Source organism: Bactrocera tryoni, chromosome 2 (genome assembly GCF_016617805.1).
Source record: "Bactrocera tryoni isolate S06 chromosome 2, CSIRO_BtryS06_freeze2, whole genome shotgun sequence".
NCBI lineage: Eukaryota > Metazoa > Arthropoda > Insecta > Diptera > Tephritidae > Bactrocera > Bactrocera tryoni.
Genome location: NC_052500.1, coordinates 54,861,063 through 54,884,995, shown reverse-complemented (window position 1 = coordinate 54,884,995; position 23,933 = coordinate 54,861,063). Strand labels below are relative to the sequence as shown.

General features: G+C 37.7%; 1 pseudogene; it reads left to right on the top strand.

Annotated features, from left to right (window-relative positions):
* LOC120768762 overlaps positions 1–23,933 on the top strand; it is a 136,499-nt pseudogene that overhangs the window by 70,629 nt on the left and 41,937 nt on the right.

The following is a 23,933-nucleotide window of genomic DNA, read 5'->3' as shown; positions in this document are numbered from 1 at the left end:
TAAATGGCTGTTGGGTTGGAAGTTGAGCGGTAGTTGAAAGCTGTTCGTCTTGATAAGGCTTTCCGATGTGAGTGCAGTATCGCCTGAAGGTGGTCCCCGTGCGGGTCCTTGATGGCAGAACAAATATTAGAGAAAAAAGTGAGCACAAAAGATGGGAGCTTGCAATGCCGTTACGATGGCAAGACTACTCGACATTCGCAAATGCATTTGTGCATTTTGTCCCTTTTTTTGTTTCCTCTTTGGTTTAAGTTTAATGCTTGCATATGTGGCGAGCATCACTGCATCTTAAGGTTCCTGCAGTGTTGGGCGCTTAAAACTGAGCTGAACGCAAAACTAGAACAATAGCCATTAACATTTTTAAGAGGAAACTTATGAATGAAATTCTCTAAAATATCAGAATTTATTTGATACTCGCTTTTAATATATGTACATATTCAAAGCCAAAATTATGACGTCTATTTCCACACCTATCGAGAAGTAGTAAAAACCCATATATTCTACGTCCAATTTTTTTTACGCACAAAACATTCATTAATTCACTTTATTCCTTATGTTAAATAAAATGATACTGTAACCAAATTCTTTGCAGATAAAAGAAACGATTACGAAGAAGAAACTTAAGACAAAACAGTGTAAAGCAAAGTTCGTATGGAAATCAGCGCGAATTTCGCATTCACTCTGTGGTATCCGAAATAGATCAGCACTGATCAAAATCAGCTTTGCGTTCGGCTCAGCTTTAATTACTCAATTACTCTACAGGCACCCTTCTAAGCCAATTTCAAAGGCAAGAATCTGTATGAATTGCAGTCTTTGAGTTACGTATGTTTGTATGCCCAAAAAAGTAATCATCTTCATCACTTTACGAGCCATGCAATTTTGTCATAAAGCACCCCATCGTTACTGTTGCACATTTTACTTATATTTATCCATTGGGTTTTGGAAGTATCATCAATTTGCTCCTTCGCTTATATGTAATCCCTTCACCGTTATGTTGTTCCGGTATCATACTATTTATGTTGATGATTGAGTTCTCAGTTTTGGTTATTTTTAATTTTTCGATTGCTTATCGGTGAACCGTAGCAATTTACCTTTATTTCAAACGGCGGTGCCTGCATGTAGCACACATTATTCGCAGCCGTATGTAGCGATGTTAACAATTGCGCAGCTAAATACATTGTCATTATCATTTTTAATACCGCTTGCATGCCTCTCTTTCTGATGGTCATTCCAGGCTACTCACTGCTGCCTTCAATGGCATCCTGTTGTCCATCTCGTGCTGTACCTTTATGTCACCCATTTGCTTGTAGTGGCTACGGTACACCAAACAGACCACACAGTTTGAGACCAAACCCTACATCCTATACCACTCTCCTAACTCTTAGTTAAGTATTTAAACTTAAAAATATGTTGAGTGTGCGCTTAAAGAGGTACCTTTCGAAAGAAGACTTTACTCGACAGCAATTTTTTCTCAACTCCATTTTCCTTAACACTTGATGTTTCCTTTTCGTTCTTAATTACAAATAATCATTAAATCTTTCAGATGGAATTTTCTTGTAATGAGTGGAAATCATTTCTTTTTATAAGCGGTGCCTACGCCAGTAAAGAAGACTTTTCTTCTTCTTCTTTACTCTTTACATAATCAAACGACTATCGATGTTGAAACGAGAGGTCTTATTACCGTATCAGGGTTGTATTTTTCGCAGTTGAGCTATACAGCTCACCTACCCAACCAGATCTTTTCCGTATAATTCTTAGTGTATCCTAACTCAGAAATACTGTCAGAATTTCGCTGGATGAGTTAATGTTTACTCTTTACAATAGTTTTAAAGTATCTCAGTCAGTCATTTGACAGTTCTTGTTAAAATATAAGTCTGCCTTCCAGTAATGGGTCGAAAGTATTTCCCATTGGTTTGATCAAACCACTTTCTCAATTAATGATATTTACTCGCATTTTTCAAAGTTTTAGCTGTCAGCTAAAGTAATGTTCTAAAACACTTCGACAACTTTGAAATTTGACTCTAACCGTTTGACACCTGGCTACCAATTTCTAACAATCGCTTCAACTTCTTCGCATTGCAAAAGTGCTCTGACACACTACCGTCACTACTCGTACTCATATGTCGATCCGTACCTGCGCTGATTTGGAACGCTTTGTGTTGTTTGCTTTTTTTGATAAGCTCAGAAGTATCCCCAATTTCCGACCTGCCCATCAACAATTGCTCAATGCGTTTAAGGATAGTAACAAGTTGGCGTAGCCCGGCCACTGGTCGCCCAATCGCTTTCGTTTCGAAAGTGGATGCACCGTGGTAGAAGCTTAACTAGAGCCATGGGAATTTCTCTCAAATTTTTCAAGGTTGTGTTTTGTTGCGATATTCTTTTCCCTTTGTTGATTGTTTATAAATACTTTCGTTGTCTCCTATTATGGTTGTTTTGGGCGGGTATTTGGCAAAGCTTTATTTGATATCTTCCCGAGAGACAACAAAGGTCCGCTGACAGTTTAGTACTAGGTACTAAGTAGCAAAGCGAAAGATGCAACAATTCAGCGCTTGTTGAAACAACAATGACTGAGGCAACTTCCAAAAACAGCCAAATGCATTAATTTTAAGATTTTTCGAAGAGTCCTAGAAGTATTTTTTTTCAAAAATTTTGTGCAACTAAACTGACAACCTTCAAAAATTTTAGTTTAGAATAATATTTCTTGAAAAAATTTCCATGGAACTTCGACGAATGATTACCTAAACCCTTTACCACTTGAACTTGAATGAATTTTTTTCGGGAAAATTGTCTTAATTCCCTGTAAGTGTTCACTCTACAAGTAAAGATTTTAAAACTTAATATGAAATATTTATTCAAAAGGGTAAGACGATTTAATGTTTCTAGCATTTTTTTACACTGACAGTACTCAGCAAATGTGCTTGTTGTAGCTTCAGCAGTTTGGGATATATGTACATTAACCTTGCTAGAGAGCGTGGACACTCCCACTTTTTAAAAATTTTGTATCCGCAGGTGCCCGTTTCTACTGCAATTCCCTGTGCCAAATTACAGTGTTATATCTTATTTAAGTGCTTAGTTATAGCACTTTATAGGTATTCGTTTAATGGCGATTCGTGGGCGTGGCAGTGGTCCGATTACACCCATCGAAGAACTGGAATTTTTCTTTGTACCAAACTCACGTACCAAGTTTCATCAAGATATCTCAATTTTTACTCATGTTACAGCTTGCAAGGACAGATGGAAGGACCGACAGACAGACAGTCAACCGGATTTCAACTTTTCCAACTTGCCCAAAAAATAAGGTGACATTGTATTTATTTTGAAAATTCTTTAATTATTCTTCTAAATCGATTTCATCCCCTTCAAAGTAATCCCCTCCCGATGCAATGCACTTATGCCAACGGATTTTCCAATCTTCGAAACACTGGTTGTAGTCACTTTCCGGGATGGCCTTCAGTTCCGTCTTCGCTGCGGCTTGAATCTCCTCTATCGTATAAAAACGGTGTCCCCGAAGCGGTCTTTTGAGCTTGGTGAACAGCCAGAAGTCGCACGGCGCCAGATCAGGTGAATACGGTGGTTGCGGAACGATATGGGTTGAGTTTTTGGCGAAATGATCACGAATCACGAGGGCAGTATGGTGCATTATCGTGGTGTAAAAACCAAGAATTGTCTTTCCACAATTCCGGCCTTTTTAGGCGGATAGCGTTACGCAAACGACGCATAACGTTCAAATAATATTCCTTGTTGACTGTTTGACCGGTTGGCAGGAATTCATAATGTACAACACCACGATAATCAAAGAACGACTTTGGCGAGAATTTTTGGTCACGGCTCTCTTTTGGCACGATATTCGCTCGATTGATCGGTTGTTTCGAGGTCGTAAGCATAGATCCAAGTCTCACCAGTTATACTGCGTTTCATGACACCCTGGTAATCGAAAAGCATCGTTTCACACTCTTCAACGCGACGCCTTTTTCCCAAAAAATTCAATGTTTCGGTACCAGTCGAGATTTGACGCGCTTGAGGCCCAAAACATCCTTCAAAATGGTATTGGCTGAGCCTTTAGATATGCCAACTTAATCAGCAAGGTGACTAATTGTTAATCGACGGTTTTTCAACACCAAATCTTTGATTTGTTGAACGTGAGCTTCGTCGGTTGAGGTTGATGGTCGCCCTGGATGCTCTTCATCTTTGACACGTTCACGGCCGGCTTGGAACTCACTATACCACTTGTAAACATTTTTTTTAGACATAGCCTCATCACCAAACGCTTTCTGCACCATCCTCAACGTATCCGCAGCAGAAAATTGATTCCGTAAACAAAATTTAATGCAAATTCTTTGCTCAACAAATTTCGACATCGCAAAAAACGAAAAACTCACTTTCAGCAGCTCACAAAATGACACGTATCTCAAACACTAATGAATATTTTGACATGAAATTTGACATAAATGTGACTGACAGTACTACCAACCTAAAAAAAAATAATTCTCCAAATCCTTCGACGCGCGCAGTTTAAATTCAAATGTCACCTTATTTGTTGGGCACAGTATATATATGTATAACCCTATATATCTTGATTAGTTTTAGGTGATGCGTACAAGTTAGGTGAACATAACTATAACACTCTGTCGCAATTGGTTGCAAGAAATAGTCTAATGGCATCAAATCGCACGACTGAGACGGCCAACTGATTAGGCCACTTCGTGAGATAACACGATCACCAAACTTGGTTTTCAATAATTCGATTGTGACATTCGCTGTGAGGTTTGTGGCGCTGTCCTATTGGATCCACATATTGTTCAAGTTCATATCATCCAATTGGGGCCTAAAATATTCGGTTTTCATTGAGCGGTAGCGATTCTTATTCATAGTAGCGTGCCGGTCTTGATCCTTACGGAAGGAGTACGGCTCAATGTCGGCGTCGACCCATAAACCGCACCAAACGGTACTTTTTTCGTGATGAAATTATGACTCATGCAGTACGTGTGGATTGCTGCCTGATCGATAATGCATATTTTGCTTATTGTTGAACTGATAGGACGATTATGACGACCGAAAATTGAACGTAGCGTTCTTAAAGTTGAGGCCACTAACCCCGAATTTCGGTAGTAAATTTAAATAATTTCGACTCGTTGTTAGAACGTATATCTTTTCATGATGAAATGGCAAACATTATTGAGGAGAAATGTCGAAAGAGCGGGAAAAAATATGACATCGGCTGCTGTCCCTATTGGTCTACTTGTATAGCGTCTATATTGAAGAGCTCTATATTTTATAATAGAATGTAATGCCTTGTTTCTTCGCCTGAAAGTATGCTTACAGAGAATAAGAATTTTCAAAAAGTGGTAAGCAAGGTAGTAAAGGAAAGCAATTTCGTTGTAGTTTTGCCGAGACGTGCACGATTATAGTATCGCTGCCGCAAGTTTAAATTACGAAAATACTAAACCATGTCAAATATGCTACACACCGGACGTAAATTAATTGTAAATGTGCGAGAAAAGGTGTACAATATTGGATGCGAAAATATTTCCTTTAATGACGGCCATTAATTTAAATCCACGTAATGTTTTTTTCACTTGTATTGTTATCGTCACTTTTTTATTGTTGTTGTTGTTATTGTTATAGCCTTCTACCGCTTTTAAGAACTTTCAGTGAATGTTAGCTATATGTATACCCTTTTAATGGCGATCGACCTTTTCGCCCACTAAATCTCTAGGAACTGCTTAGTTCGAAAGCCTAAATAGCATCAAATTAAATGGCGATCGACCTTTTCGCCTTTTAGATATATCACTAGAGACGTGTGCATAATCACTCACGAAGCAGCCTCACGAAGCAGCTCGCTCTCAACATTTTACTCGGTCTCTATTTACTATCAGCTGTCTCTAAATATCTTTTGCGTATTTTCGTTATCGTTCTCCCTAGCTATTTCAGTAGAAATTCACCATTGTCCCTCTCGAAGAGAACCTTTTTGTTGATGTTGTTATAAGCATCACATGGCTTTAGCCAACTCGCTGGACCACTGCATCATTCAGTCATCGTCGCGCTGTCAACACCACTGGCACATTCAATGATAAGAATTATAACAGAAATATTTGATGAAAACAACACCTACTACAGTTGTGTGTGCGGGTAGGCGTCTATAGTGTATATACAGAATTTACATATAAATTACTATAGTAACGAAACTTGTGTGATTTTTTGGTGAATGAGTGAAATTTTTTGAATTTTTTTTATTAAATGATGACAGTTATTAAAAATTAATAACAAAAACTACCGTTAGTGAAAAAGTATTGTTAGTAAATAAATTTATAAAAAATATATAATAATATAAACAAAAATATGAAAGGTGTAAATGTTAGTGCTGCAACTCGAACCGAAATTTTGTTTTTGATAGATGAAAAAGGAATTGAAAATACTTTTTTTTTCTCTTGACAGTCAGTCAGCTGGAGTAGATCGACCGGTGAGCTAAGGAGTTGCTAATTGCTTTTGACAAATTTCGCATTTGCTGTGACATTTTCCACTGACAGCAAATGTTAGTGAAATTTCGAAAACAACAAATTGATCAAAAATACAACAAATATAACAAAAGCAAATACACACACGCGCATTTAATGTGTCGGTGAGATAAGCTGTCGCCTTCAATAATTTTCCGTTAATTAAGTGCTCTCGCAATCATGGAAGTTAAACGGAAACACAGTTTTTGAGACTTCCGAAAAAAGTAAATAGCAAAACAGGCCAAAAGTAAACCGCTAATTGTAGGTGCTTGTATGTGTATGTGTGTTACTTAATACTTGCGTTTGTGAATTTGTGAATTTATACGCTCAAAGTTAATTGGCGGCAAATGTTGACGTTGACGTTGACAGCAACGCAGTCATAACTCGGTCAGTCGGTCATGGCTGCGAAGTCACATGTTACGCATAATTAATGATAAAAACAAATATGGCAAACAAGCTAACACATACAAATATATAAATAGAGAAACTAAAAGCGTGTGGGCTCCCACTTGTGTACATTTAATGTTATTATTGTCTGCCGGCAACCGTAGGGCGTTCAATCGACGTCACGCGACTGATAGAAAAGTAAAGCAGCAGTGCCTTGGAGTCTGCGTTTCCTGCTCAGCGTGCAAATATATTATTAATTATTGTTATGCTGTGATCTCTGACATACACATGTATGTATGTATGCCTGCTTTAGCTTTTGTTGTAATTCAATTGGTATTTATTTTGCAGTTTTAATTGCGAATATTTAACGCTTGAGTGATTGTTTTAAGCCGATACAAAAATTGGCGTTGCAATATGGAAAATGCGAAAACTTTGTCAATTAACATGTCATGGGTGAAATGCGAAATTTATGTTATAAACTGTTGACACACAATATAAATGTGGTGCAATAAAGTCGAATTGGCATATGTTTTAAGACATCAATTGCAAGAACTGGAAAAAGTGCAGTGGTATAGTGTGTTACATAAAAGGTAATTTAACTAAAATAAAAAACATTAATAACTAAAATATTAGAAATAAATTTAAAATCAAGTTAGGTGAGTTAAAAGTAAACTCAAATACGGTGGAATATGACAGATTAAAATGAAATAAAACTTAAGGTTTGTTTGTTCATTCGTTTCAAGTGCGCGTTGAAATCTGATTTACTTGAATATAAAAGTTGTTATCTCATTTTACGGACTTGCGAAGTTTGGCTTTCAGTTTTCATTATAAGGGAACAAAAACAAATATTAACCATCGTTTTCTTGTTTTTTAAAATATTCTGAAAATTGAATTTTTACAAAAAATGAAAATTTGAGTGAAAATTTCGCGATACTTTTTTTTTAATAGTTTCAATCGAAAAAAATCCTTCGTCTAGGTTTTAAGAATTTTATCTCAAAGATCTGTATAAAATTTCATGAAGACCATTTTGTAGTTCTCGAGAAATCTTGCTGACTTCAAAAACACAGTTTCGTTAAAAACGCGTTTAAAGACCATGGAATTAGCCTAGCTAGCCTGGAGCGCACAAGTTCTCAAGATATTGTCGAACACAATAAAACAAATCGATTTTCTGAAACCCTTGTAACCCTTTAATACACTTCTCCTTCAGGTGTCAAAAAACGTTGATCTCCTAATTTATTTTTAAGGTACAGGATTAAAAGAAACTCATTTGGGGATTAAACGGAGAATAAGTTGTGAAATCGATGTTTTAAGTGCTTTAAAATTCAGCTGCTTCAGTCGATGTGTGAGAACTCGCAATGTCATGCTGAAGAGTGATCCGTCTTCAGCAATCGGATTTCCAGATTTCTGGAAAGATAACTGGCAAATACTTGTTAGTTTTTTTTTTCACGCAATACAGAATGTATTTTTGTCCCACATACTTTTAGTAGTCTCAATGTCACGATAGGTTACGTGACGATCTTGCAATATCCGTTTGGGCAGCATCGAATGTTTTTTTTGGATTTTGAACATGTTTTTGGTATTTGAAAATATTTTTATCAGAAAGCTGAGAGTTTTTTACATAAAATGTTATAACTTCAAAATTTTTTGCACTCAATTTTCAGGTCGTTAAAAAATAAAAGAAATAGTAATTTTTTTGTTTGATCGGAAAACGGGTACAAATCCATGTTGCCAATTGATGGAATGGAACATATACAAAGCCGCTGTATTTAATTTTACATTAATATCATAAAATTGGCACATATGTAGTTAAAAAGTGCTTAGGATAAATGAAATCCTCGGCGAGATTAGTCAACCTTTGAAAATCGTGTTTAGTGAACACAACTTTAAAGCGTGAATTGTTTATTCATTTAAAAAATTACCGCAAATTTTGATGCAGAAATTCTATAAATAAATTTTTTTTTGAGAATAATGATTTTTATGACTAGCTCCATCAATGACTTGAAACTGTGGTTAGAGTTCAGCGAGCACTACTAAACACAATTATGTACCATTTTTTGGTACCAATATACCCAAAGGGTAGAGTAATAAACTACTGTGGGCAAAAAAGATTAAGAGAGAAAACCCATTGTTCGAAATATTTTTTTTTCCAGGTTGATATGACTATCAGCTACATCTGTGCCAAATATCACATCAAAAGAATTATTACAGTTTAATATACGCTTGCACTTCAACAAAGAAATTCTAATAATTTTTGTGTGCGGAATGAAATCTCTAGTGAAAGGTTAAGAATGTTGGAAAAGGCTTTCGGTAATAATCAATGGTCGCGAGCAAGTGTTTTTGTTGGGTATAAATTATTCAAAGGGGGCCGAGAAAACGGTAACGACGCACCACTTCCAGGACGGCCATCAACATCAACTGATGATCAACACGTCAATAAAATGAAGGAATAGGTGCTTGAGAATCGACAATTAACAGTTATAGATCTTACTTATTGTTGAAATATCGGAAGAATCAGTGAAAGCCATTTCGAAAGATCATTTGGGTCTAAGAAAAGCGAAAGCACTATTGATTCCAAAATCACTCGATTTTTTCGAAAGGATGTTGCGTTAACTTCTGTGAAGCAATGCTTTCCGACTACCAAGATACCATCGAACGTATTATTACTGACGATAAATCGGCCGAATATTGTGGGAAAAGTGAGTCGAAGTCGGAAAAACAATGTCAACGTAGATCAGATGCAAGGTTCATATGCAAGGTCGGACTGGAAAAAACGTTGGCACAAATGTGTTGAGCCAAGGAGAAATACTTTGGAGGGGACGACATAGATTTTGAAAGATTAAATTAGGAATTTCAAATTTATGGACAAAGTCTTACTATTTTGTGCTCATAGTAGTATGTATGTATATTTTAAGTTCCATTGTGTTACCTCACTTGTCGTCTTAAATATCAAGTTTTTCATACAGTTCGAATAAATATCCCATTTTTGGACAATTATCAATACAAGAAGTACAGGACTCTCACCTTAATCTCGCTTAGCGACTGACATATGTAAAAAATAAAATTAACAATAGCAACGGAAACCATAATATTCACTAGGTCTAGGTTTCAGATGACTTCAGCAACTTGCATTCTGTTAAACTAAAGATTTTCACCGACTAGACGACGATATTCAGGAAATAGAGGTATCTTGGTGTTGGCGATAACCTTCTTTAAACGTAAAAAATCTGAATTAATAAATTCATTTTATTAAATTATGTAATTAAATAAAATTGTGAAAATATATAATATACTGACAAAACCATTAATTTATTAATCTGCGCCCTTATAACAAACGTAGCAAACAATGTATTTTACCAAAGAGTTCCTAAATTTAAATAAAAATTTTGTGGTCTTCTAGAATTTGAACCCTAAAACAGCGCATATAATAAGTGAACAAACGCATTAAATTCCAACATTCCAAACATAAGTAAATATCAAGTGAATAAAGCATTTTAACATGTGACTACTTAAATCAGATCTTCGATTACCGGTAATAATCTGCGATTAATGTGTGGCACGTGATTTGCAAGCAAAAGCGGGAAATGTGTGCAATAAAGGCGATGCTTCACATAAGAAAGTGTTTGCTGTGTAGTGATATTATTACTCGTACTTAAAACAACAATATTCCGGCGGCGAGTCAATTTCAGTGCAAAAACGTGCAATTACATTTGGCAATGGATATGTTTCAACAAAACGACAAGTGTTGAAGATATTAGAAAAGAGTGCACACTACTAGACGCATAGTTGTAAAATTTTAAAGGAGACGGAGTGCAAAATATAACTAATTATTTCCGAGTAAAGAAAATACGTAATACCACATCAGCTCATATTTAGATATATACATACATATGTATATGTGAAAGTGTAAGTACATACATTAATTTGACTGTATGCAACCACACCAAATTAATGGTTTAGTAAATATGTAAGTATATGTATAAAGTTGCAATTAAATTATTACGAAATTTTTGTGGAAGGATATAAAATGTTATATACATGCGTATTGTCTTGGGAATGTCTGCATGGAAATATATGTTTGTCTAAGTAAGATTTATAATCCATAAGGTTGCGTTATTGCACGGAATTTCCGTATGAACAATGTTTGTTAAAAATGTTACTGACAATACTACTATAATGTGTTTAGACAAGAAAAATTAATATCTGTATATAGATTAGTCTGGTAGGCTAATGAACCACGCATTGACTAGTTTTGGTTCTTTGCAACACCAGATGGAGCTCAGTTACGAGGTGCATGAGGAGTAATCATCCTTTAGGTTGCCTACGCTTGACGCAAAGTTCAGCAGACTCTGTCGTCTCACTAACGGTACCTCTTCCCTTCTATCTAGTGCCACTATGAACTTTATACATTTCCGATGTACTAGACGTAGACGTAGAACGATTTAAATTTCCTTGCATGTATTTCTCAACGTTAATTACGGTTTCAGGGTAATGGACCAGCCACTATACCCTATCGCTCTAAGCCTTTGCTAATTTCTTAAAAATAAAATATCGATTTATAATTGGAATGCAACTTTGCATGTGTTTAATGAAAAATAGCGATTAGTTGATGGGTTTTAAACCTTAGAAAAACTACCAAAGCAAGAACACAAGCGAGCTGATTGTTAATCGAGTAGGCGGCTGTACAAAAGGAAAAACTGGTTTTCGATTATACATAGTTATAATGTACTCAATTTATTTGGTTGGGCGAAAAGGCTACAACCCAACAGTCAATTATTTTGGAGCATTAAAGACAGATTGTAAAATTATAATTGAATTCTTTCCATTTACCTCCTCCTTCGCCAATGAACCCAATTATTGCAAGTTAATTGCTGTACGCTCGTAAAAACTAGCTGATTTTGAATATGCATTCAGACTTTACAGTCATGAAGTTAATATTCCATTGTCTAAGCCAAAGGCATATTTTAAAATATTGATGTTTCGGATACATATTCTAATAACGAGTGTATTCTTTTCAGTTTTGCATTTTCAAGTAAATTGGGAAACAGAAAGTCTGATAATTGAGTACATAGTAAACTTAGGAATAATAAGCAACGAAGTGGTGCTTTCAATGTTTAACCCAAGATAAGGACAGCTAAAAAGTAGACTCCTTTTAGATTATTCTAGCTCTAACTAAAGAGTTGTTTTACACACGTGGTTTCCAAGTGAAAATAAAAGATATATAATTTAATGCTATGGGCAATAATAACTCTAATTTAACCATATGGGTTTCTCATTATCTTTTAAAAAATATTCCGAGCAAGTAATCGCAGCTGACTAGAATAAATTCCACCCGAGAGACTCAATTTTCGATCCCTTTTTGCACCAATGGAGGAATATTCTCTTCCTTGATGTCAGTGCTTTCGAATTTATCTGCGTTGACAAGCAACTAATCCCAGCGGTGTTAAATTGCAAAATCTGAAAGGTCACGCTACAGGTCCGCGATATAACCAAACCGTTCCCCAAAAATTTCATTTAATAAATTGATTGTTCTATGAAATTAAGGTTGTTTACATCGACATCTTTCATTGTAGACACAAATTCTGTAATCCAAAGCGTTTCCTATTGACTGCAACATTAAAGTCGGCTTCAAGATTCTCTCTGCCTTTAAAGAAGTCCCACCAAAATATGATTTTCTGAGAATTTAACTGTACCTCAAAAATGGCTTGTGGATTGTTATCACATATAGTGTTCTTCTTCTTCCTAATTGGCGTAGACACCCGAGCCGAGCTAACAACAGCGCGCCAGTCGTTTCTTCATTTCGCTACGTGGCGCCAATTGGATATTCCAAGCGAAGCCAGGTCCTTTTCCACTTGGTACTTCCAACGGAGTGGAAGTCTTCCTCTTCCTCTGCTTCCCCCGGCAGGTACTGCGTCGAATACTTTCAGAACTGGAGTGTTTTCGTCCATCCGGACAACTTGTCCTAGCCAGCGTAGCCGCTGTCTTTTAATTGACTGAACTATGTCAATGTCGTCGTATATCTCGTACAGCTCATCGTTCCATCGAATGCGATATTCGCCGTGGCCAATGCGCATAGGACCATAAATCTTTCGCAGAACTTGTCTCTCGAAAACTCGTAACGTCGACTCATCGGTTGCTGTCATCGTCCAAGCCTCTGCACCATAGAGCAGGACGGGAATTATGAGCGACTTATAGAGTTTGGCTTTTATTCGTCGAGAGAGGACTTTACTTTTCAATTGCCTACTCAGTCCGAAGTAACACCTGTTGGCAAGAGTTATTCTGCGTTGGATTTCTAGGCTGACATTGTTGGTGGTGTTTACATTGGTTCCAAGATAGACGAAATTATCTACGACTTCTCAGTTATGACTGTCACCAGTGACGTGAGAGCCAAGACGTGAATGCGATGAGTGTATTCTTGATGGCAGGAGATACTTCAACTTTCCCTGCCAGACCCTTTGCTTCCTTGTCCAGTCTGGAGAAAGCAGAAATAACGGCGCGGGTGTTGAGGCCGATGATATCAAAATCATCGGCATACGCCAGCAGCTGTACACTCTTATAAAAGATTGTACCTGCTCGATTAAGTTCTGCAGCTCGAATTATTTCCTCCAGCTGCAGGTTGAAGAAGTCGCACGATAGGGAGTCGACTTGTCTGAAACCTCGTTTGGTATCGAACGGCTCGGAAAGATCCGTCCCGATCCTGACGGAGCGTTTTGTGTTGCTCAACGTCACTTTACACAGCCGTATTAGTTTTGCGGGGATACCAAATTCAAAGATCGCGGCACAGAGGCAACTCCTTTTCGTGACGAAGAGGTGGTGTGAGTCGATTCTCATTTTACGGGTATTCTACAAAATTTGGCGCATGGTTAGTATCTGATCGGTTGTTGATTTTACGGGTATAACGCTACACTGATAAGGTCCAATCAGTTTGTTGACGGTGGGCTTTAATCTTTCACACAATACGCTCGATAGAACCTTATACGCGAGGTTATAGTGACTTATACCACTGTAGTTGGCGCAGATTGTGGGGTCTTCCTCTTTGTGGATTGGGCATAGCACACTTAAATTCCAATCGTTGGACTTGCTTTCGTCCGACCAAACTTTGCAAAGAAGCTGATGCATGCTCCTTATAAGCTCATCGCCGCCGTGTTTGAATTGCTCGACCGGTAATCCATCGGCCCAGCCACTATGTTGTTCTTCAGGCGGGCAATTGCTATTCGAACTTCTTTATGGTCGGGCAATGGAACGTCTGCTCTATCGTCATCGATTGGGGAATCGGGTTCGCCTTCTCCTGACGTTGTGCGTTCACTGCCATTCAGAAGGCTGGAGAAGTGTTCCCTCTTTAATTTAAGTATGCTCTGGGCATTGGTCACTAGATCACCTCTGGGGGTTCTACAAGAGTATGCTATGATCTTGAAACTTTCAAATAGCCGCCGTATCTTTTTCGAAGAATTTTCGAGCATTACCACTGTCGGCCAGCTTATCAAGCTCTTCGTACTCACGCATTTCGGCCTCTTTCTTTTTCCGTCTGCAAATGCGTCTCGCTTCTCTCGTCAACTCTCGGTATCTATCCCTAGGCAGCCTGTTTTCTCTCCGCTGCAACACGGCACTCCTCGCCGTACCAGCTGTTCTTTTGTACTTTCACAAAAAACAATGGTTTCGGTTGCTACTGTACGTAAGGAGTTTGAAATGCCGTCACACAGTTCCCTTATACCGAGTTGTTGAAGAGTGCTCTCAGAGAGCAGTAGTGTAAGCCGAGTAGAAAATCGTTCGGCTGTCTGTTGTGATTGCAGTTTCTCTACGTCGAACTTTACTTGTGTTTGTTGGCGTGCGTTTTTTGCTGCACAGAGGCGGGTGCGAATCTTGGCTGCAACAAGATAGGTGTCCGAGTCGATGTTAGGACGTCGGAGCGTCCTAAAACACTGGAGACGTGTCTTCCGTCTATCACAACATGATCGATCTGGTTGGTAGTTTTTCGATCCGGGACAGCCAGGTAGCTTGATGAATCTTTTTGTGCTGAAATATAGTACTACAGTTAACCATATTTCGGGCCCCGGCGAAGTCAATCAGCCTCAACCCATTTGGGGATGTTTCCTCGTGGAGACTGAATTTACCGACTGTAGTGCCAAAGATACCTTCTTTGCCCACCCTGGTGTTAAAGTCGCCAAGCATGATTTTGACATCGTGGCGGGGGTAGCTCTCATAAGTGCGCTCCAAGCACTCATAAAAGGCATCTTTGGTCACATCGTTATTCTCTTCCGTCGGGGCGTGGGCGCAAATCAGCGATATGTTGAAGAACCTCGCTTTGATGCGGATTGTGGCTAGACGTTCATTCACCGGAGTGAATGATAGTACTGGGCGACGGAGTCTCTCTCCCACCACGAATCCAACACAAAACTTGCGCTCCTTTATATGGCCACTGTAGTAAATGCCTCAAGGCCTACTCGTCTTTGTTCTTGTCCCGTCCATCGCATTTCTTGGACGGCGGTGATGTCAGCCATTATTTTCGCGAGGACATATACCAGCTGGGCAGCGGCACCTTCCCAATTAAGGGTCCGGACATTCCAGGTGCATGCCCTCAAATCGTAGTCCTTATTTCGTTTGCCATGGTCGTCATCAAAAGGTGGGTCTCTCATCCGAGGCTTGTTGCTCCTTTCATTGCGGGTGTTTGTTTACGTGGCGGGTCCCAAACCCAGCGCACAACCCTATATAGGGGATATTTCGCCTTCTCACTGTAGCTCGCCTTCAAACGGATGTTCTTAGGCTACCCAGAGGATACTTGGTCAAAGACCGGAATGGCGATCAGAGAACTTTCCTCACTTGCGTTAACTTCTACACATGGCTCCATCCTCCAAAATAGTGTTACAATTCTGTTTTTTAACCTACACATTAAAATAAAAGTGAGCTTAATCTCTGAATAAGATTTTTTTGTGAAAACCGAAGTCGGTGATTAACTCCCTTTGGTTCAGTAAGTAAAATGAGTACAGGTCAAGTTACAGCTGTCAAAAAGCCCAACTCTGAAAAAAGTATTGCCTCATTGAAAACCAAACATACTACTGTGGGCAAAAACTAGTAATACTATTATCTTATTTTATTTAATTCAACAAAGAAGTTTTTTTAAATTTTGTGAGCGGAATCAAATTTCTGGGCCGAAACGTTCAGAACGTGGGAGAAGACTTTCAGTGATAATTGTTTGTCGCGAGAAAAGGTTTTTGGTGGCTACAAATACAAAGAGGGTCGAGAACGCGTTTACGACGAACAACGTCCACGACGGACATCGATATTAACTGATGATCAAACCATCAATACAGTAAATGAATTGATGTCTGAGAATCGACAATTAACATTCAGAGATCTTACTGCCTTCGCTGAAATATCGGAAGCATGAGTGAAGACCATTTTGAAAGATAATTTGGGCCAAAGAAAAGTAAAAGTGTGATTGGTTCCAAAACCACTAAATTTTTAAACGCTTGCAACCAGTTGCAACAGAGTGTAATAGTTTTGCTCACCTAACCGTTGTACGTGTCACCCAAAACCAAACGAGATAGATATGGGGTTATATAAGTAAAATGATCATGATGACGAAAGATAAAAAAGTTGAAGTCCGGGTGATCGCCGTCTGTACGACCATCCATCCGTGCAAGCTGTAGCGTAAAGAAAATTTGAGATATCTTAATGAAACTTGTTGTTGTACATGTTTCTTAGTAAAATTACGAGTTCGTAGATGGGTGTAATCGAATCACTGCCATGCCCACAAATCGCCATTAACCGAAAAAATATAAAGTGCCATAACTAAGCACTAATTTAGGATATAAAGCTGTAATGTGGTACAGGTGGTCGCAGTAGCAAAGGTCAATTTTGGGCGAAAAAATTTTGAAAAAGTGGGCGTGGCCCCGCCCTCTAACAAGTTTAATGTTCATATCTCCTAAACCACTTAAGCTACAAAAACCAAATTTGCTGAGGGCAAATATTATAAGAACTCGTACCGACAGTGCGAAAATTAGTGAAACCGGAGAGTAACCCGTCTCACTCGCCATATAACGGTTCTGTTAAAAACTACTTAAAGCGCGATAAATCAATAACTGAATAGGCCAGAGACAATAAATTTTACCACCGATATGGTGTTAGAGAGCTTTATAGGAATCAGTGTGAAAATCTGTCGATGGGCGTGGCAACACAGTGCGTTCTTCTTAAATTTGTATGCCATTTTTGAATATTGTAAAAATTAACAAAATCGGACAATAACCACGCCTACTTCCCATATAGCACAACTTTAAATTTCAATTGATTCGTTCAGTTTCGGGTACACAATTCAATAAGCAATTAATATATCGGGATAAAACTTTTCAAGAACAATTTCTTTAGTGTGTGCCACTTTATGACCAAAAATTGTTTAAACCTAATAAAAACTGTTCAAGACCGGTACCGAATATTGTGTATCTCACTTTTTCCGATGTCCGTATGTCAAAAATGGGTTGAATCGGAATAATACTTTCCTTAGACCCCATATACTTAATGTAAATATTTATGAACTTCCGAGTGACTTTTGTACCATATATATATCGGCCAATATGTCAGTTATCCGAATTACATTCTGTCAAGAAAGCATTAGGAATTCTTCATTTCCCCCTCTCATCTCGCGCTTATATGGAATACAGATAATATTTTTTTCTTGGTTGGTATAACTGTCCTTAATTATGATGCCAAAAATTAGCGCGATCTGTCAACCAGTGAGTTTAAAACAGCTGTTTATGTCAGTCGACCTCAGTAGTGTTTGTCGAATCTTACAAAATTTTTTAACGTATTTGTGTTAAATTTTGGCCAAACACTCAACAAATATCTTTGAACAAGTACCAAGTTTCCCTGATTTAGCTCCATGTGACTTTCACCTTTCTTCACACTGAAATATCTACTTCGGGGAACACGCTTCGACAAATCGTCAAATTCGACGCGAGAGTTGAAGGCCATCCCGGGAAGTACCTATAAATGTTTTGACGACGATGACGATTGATTGACGATTGGGAGTAGCGTTGGCACATGTGCATCGCTTCAAATTGATGTTACTTTGAAAGCGTTAAAATAAATTTTAATGATGTGTGACAAATTTTCGTTTTATTTATAAATTCCGTATACTTTCTTGACAGAACGTAAGCATGAATTGCTACATTGAAGGCTATTCCGGATATTGACTTTAACAAATGTTTCGAGGATTGGATAAAACGTTAGCACAAGTGTAGTATTGGGATTACTTTGAGGGGGACGATATAGATTTTGAAGAATAAATTAAGAATTTTAAAATCATGAACAAAGTTGTACTAGTTTTAGATCATAGTAATACATGCATATGTTAAGAAATACCTATATATCCAATTGCGATCTTTGTGATGCACCCAAATAGCTACTGGTTATAATTCAAAATGTCCTGAACAAGGAATTACGGGTTTTCTAAATAAATTTCGCCAATTGTTGACAACATACTGTTTGAAACATTAAACAGGTGATTTATACAAATGAGCTCGAAGGAGATTTACAGGGGTTTTCGCAGCTACTGAAAATTAAAATTGCGGATGTAAGTATGTGCATAGATATGCACATTGTTAAGCAAGCTTCGAATACAAGACTAGCATGTCCTTTGTTTGTCCTCCCAAGGAAAAATACACGAAAAATGAGAAAATGAGTCGAGCTTAAAGTTAAAGAGGGGAGTCACATTTTAATATGCAAACAATTCATACATGCTACATCGCTTCTTCAAAGCAGAGACCTGATGTGTACCAGACTTTGTGTGCAATTTAAAAGTGTGGCGGGCAAATCCCAAATGGTAGGATACCTTTTATGTTTTTTATTGTAAGGAATGTGTTGTTTTATTTTGTTGTGTATTTCTGTTCCGTTTGGTTAGCTTTGCTGATATTTTTGTTTTCACACACAATGACCTTCTTTGGCAGGTAATCACAGAGAAGAAGTGAGTAGATTGTTGCTGTTGTACGAATGCGTGTTTATAAAAGTGTGTGTGAGCTGCAATAACGATATATGTATGTACTCGCATGCGGTCAATTGGGTTATAAAAAGTACGCATTATATGGTTTATTTGGCACATTGATTTCATAGTCTTTTTCGTTTTTACCTTTTAATCTCGAAATTCGCTCAGACAAATGTACTTGCATGCAAAACCTTACGGTTCTAGAAACGATTTCGAGCCAGCGATTTTAAAAATTTCTTCGTCAGCTTTTGAGATATCGATACGAAATTTAATACAACTGTGAATTTTGATATATAATTGATAATTTTTCTAAATTGGCCAGAACAGCCAACTTTAATATACATCTCCCTTACGACCGATTATTCATCTGATGGACTATCTCGCGGCGTATATAGCAAATAAACAAATGTACAGACCGACTGATCATTCATGAATATTTTTATGGTCTCCGACGTTTCCTTCGGGGTTCCACAATAAGCCAAGCGAATACCCTATCACGGCTTCTTTGGCAGGAATGAATAAGATGAACTAATTTTCGAGTACTTGCGTATATCATTCCATAATGAGTTGCAAAAATTACTAAATACTATGAAAAACATCTAAGAAAGAACTATGTTCGGCAATAACCGAAAATTTCAAACTACTGCAACTTGCAAAAATTAAAGCCAGGAAAATACTTTCTGGTACATAAGGCTTATGAGTTATATGGAGTCTAAGGCAAGTTTTTACTAGGTTGCACCGTTATTAGAAAAACACGCTCTCTCAGTTTTATTAAGACAAGTCACACAATCCGATATATGCGGCATAAATTCGGTATATAGGGGCTAAAAAAGTAGTAGAAAGCGAGACGCATTTGCAGACAAAACAAAAGAGAGTCCGAAATGCGTGAGTATGAAGAGCGTCAAAAGCTGGTCGACAGCGTAATGCTCGAAAATTCTACAAATAGACGCGGCGACCAACAGAAATTTTCAAGACCGAAATCTCCAGTCTGGATTAGAAAGCGAAGCAAATAGGTCTAGTAGTGAATGAAGGGAAGACGAAATATCTCATGCCATCAAACAAATATTCGTCGCATACGCGACTTGTCTCTCACGTTACTGCTGACAGTCATAAAATTAACAGAAAACTCTTGCCAACAGGTGCTACTTCGGACTGAGGAGGCAATTGAGAAGTAAAGTTTTCTCTCGATGAACAAAAACCAATCTCTGCAAGTCAATCATCACCCCCGTCCTGCTGTATGGTGCAGAGGCTTGAACAATGACAACATCTGATGAGCTGGCGTTACATATTTTCGAGAGAAAGGTTTCGAGGAGAATTTATGATCCTTTGCGCGTTGACAACAGCGAGTATCGAAGTCGTTGAAACGATGAGCAAGACATACGACGACATTGAACAGTTCAGCGAATTAAGAGCGGCTACGCTGGCTAGGTCATGTCGTCCGTATGTAAGAAAATACTCTAGCTCAGAGATTATTCGTGGCAGTACCCGCCGGTGGAAGCAGAGGAAGAGGAAGACCTCAACTTGGTGTTAAAGATCAGGTCGAGAAGGAGCTGGCTACACTTGGAATCTCCAATTGGCGCCAAATAGCGAAAAGGAAGACTGGCGCGCTGTTGTTAACAAAGCTATAACGCGTAGTCAGTGTAAACGCTAATAAAAAAGAAGTTTTTAACATCCAAAAGATAATGTCGGCCTCTAAAAAAACAAACGTATATAATTGACCAGTTTGATGGGTTGAGTCGATTTAGCCGTGTCCGTATGTCATTCTGGATATATGTAGAAGGGATTAGTTCTTAGACTTTGAGATAGCGATCTGAAACTTTGCACACGTTCTTTTCGTACCAAGGTTCCACTATCGTTCAATTATATTTGCCTTAGGCAATACTGCAATCTATGAATAAATTGATATGATGAAATCACTATGGCATATAGCTTTCATATGAACTGACCGATAGAACTCAGGCAGTTGTACTAAAATATCTTCACGAAATTTGGCACAGATTATAATGCATCCCTGCAGTCTCCGAAGAAGCGGCAATGATCGGAACACTATAGCACATTGCTGCTATATTAGCTGACCGATTAAAATCAAGATAAAAACATTTTTATGAGGGTAACGTTTTTTATTGTTTATGAATATTTTGACTATAAGATTATGGTAGGTGGGGTTGTGTAAAATGTAAGTCGTGTTTTGTAGTTTCCAAAGCATTCTCAGCTGCTGATTATACTTAATAAAAAATAAATAAGTTTCAAAATGTTTGATTTTGCTCTTTCAATTACACAGGTCAATACGATTTTTGGGTCTGACATCTACATATTAATTAATTAATTTTTTTTTCCGGTTAAAGTTTGCTTTCGTAGAAATTAGAGCAATTTTTCGATTTTTAAGCAGAAATGACTGATTTTTATATTTTTTCTACAATTTTACTATAGATTATAATTAGAAAACTTTTTTTTTAGATACAAGAGTTGTTTTTATTCAAGATGTGTGATAAATAATAATATGTAAATGTAAAATAACAAGAAATTACTGTCTAAAAGTGCAAATTTTTTGTATTTCTTTTATGCTCATATGAGCTCTCTCGTATTAAACCCCATATATACTTATCGATGTAGATCAGCCAAAAGCAAACTTAAAGAACTAAAGATTAACATTTAAGTGTTTTTCAATGTCTAGAATCAGAATCAAAGCATGAGAACAGAAACCCAAAAAAAAATATTTTTTTTGTTGACCGGTGTTATTTTTGGAGTATGATAATTCAAACTTGTTGAGTTTAGTGGAAAATTCGAGTGAACTCAAAAGATGATCATATTTTGGCCTTACGCACGAATTTTATTTCAAATGTTCTGCGGTAACATATGTACCTTCAATATGAGTGCCACAAATCACCGAAGTAATGACATAGGAATATTAGTGTGCTTTGTAATCCTAACACACATGTGACACCTATGGGTTTTACAAACTTTACATTATTTTGCTTTTAAGGCATTAATAAAGACATGAAGGATTATAACTGGTATTAAATACATTTTGAATTAGGAAGGAAGTTTACTGGTCGCTTGAGTGAATTAGAGGAGAGACCTGTCGTGTACCCTTAGTTCACAAGAATCTTGTCCTAATGTATAGCCTTTACCTTTTGTCGCAATCACACTTTTAGATATATTTACAAACGTATGTGTATTTGGAGTGTAATTCTGTAGGTATGTGTCTTCATTTGTGTGTTTAATTTTTTAGCTAGTCTAAAATGGCGGTACGCTATTCACAACTCCTTATACATATTTAATGAAACGCGACCTTTTTGACATCATTCTGAAATATTTACTCTTTGCTTTTCCTCGTCCTTATTTGCAGCCTTTTCGCGTCCGTTTAACTAATAAATTGTCTCTTCCGTGGATCCACCAAAAACTGTTCATTTGCTATTGAAAAGTACATCGCTTCTTTGTCGTCTCACCTATTAATGTATGTCTTCCGATCCGATGGATGATAAGCGAGCGATTGGGAAAATGAGTAAACGGCGAAAACCTTAATTTGATTATACAGCTACCAAACGTTGGAGTAAAACGCCTCGCCAGCTGCCACTTGCCAGCGCAAGAACGACTGATATTATTGTGTTACTCGTGATAGCCTTTCTGGTCGTCATCGTTACAACCAGTACAGGTGAGTGGAATAAAAGCAAATACATTTATTTATGTTTATGTGTGCATTTTAAGCCATACGTAGACGTATGTTTACATCCATACGTAGATGCAGAACTTATTGTATATGTGTACGAATACGAAAAAAGGCAGGAATGCAATTAATATTAAAATTGATAATTGAAATTTATGTATTTGTGGTTGCATCAGCACACAATTCGGTATTTAACTTGTGGTATGCCTCTACGTTAACAAACATGAGGGTGGTACTCAATCAGGAAATTTACTCTATTCAGAGTGCCGCCTGGCTATCCGTGTAAGTGTGAATTACTGCTTTCTCTATCCTGCGGTAGTTGTTCAGTTTCACAAACTCTTATGTATGCCTAATACTTCCATTCGGAGCTACTAGGTGAGTTTGGTCGACAGAAATATGAAGATATCAATATCCTCGGAGTACGCTATACCCACATCCCTGCCCCGCAGTCCTTTGAATTCCATTAATTTTTCTGATGTTATATTGTTTATTTAATGCTGACCACCAAGCCAATTCTAGATACCAAGTGCAGCCTGGTATTTTTCCACCTAATCTCTCCAACGGAGTACTGAATCGAAAACTTTCAAAGCTTTCTTCAACTTTCTTTCATCCTGAAAACATACCTAGCCAACGCAAACAACGTACAGCTATTCTATTTTCTTGCTGTTGACTATGAGATCAGAGTGCTTTACTATAGTTGCAGCTTGTTCTTGTTGAACATGCATTGCCGAGGATTGCTGACTACCACAGAAGGCCGTGTTCATTAAATCCTCAGAGACCTGGAGAGTCACCAGCAGAGAAGAGTTAGCAATGCCCTCAGTCTTTTGAAAAGCAATATCAATCTTTATACAGTATCTTTCTCATCCTAGTTGTCCTTAAGACATCCATTTTTCCGAATGCTGAAGAGTATCCAGGAGTGATCTCACATAGATGGCCCCTCGAAGACCATCCAGTTCTCTATCCGTTGATCCTCTGATAAGATCCTGGACTTCCTCCCACCCTGAAAATCTATCCAAACCTGGTTTATCGACTCTAATACATAAATTTAGTATGTAGTGCAAAAGAAACTCACTTCTGATGTTCGCACTGGAGCCTCAATAAGGTGTGTCTTGTGTTTGCGTCTACCCTATTGGGATGTCTTTTCCTTTATTGACATCTTTTAGTTTCTTGAGTTTGTCAGGTGGCTTGTCCCCGTCATGACCACTGTAGTGTTTGCTGTGCTGTAATTGGAATAAAGAAGTGCATTTATATCTTTATTGATGGGAATTGGTTTAGATTCGTTCCGTGCCGATTTATCTATATACGTGTTCTAAAATTAGCTTCCCGGAAATATGCTAATTTTACAGAAGAATTTTTTTCACCTGGCTCCTCAACATTGGCATTCAAATGCGAGCATAAGGTCTCTTTCGGATGTCCT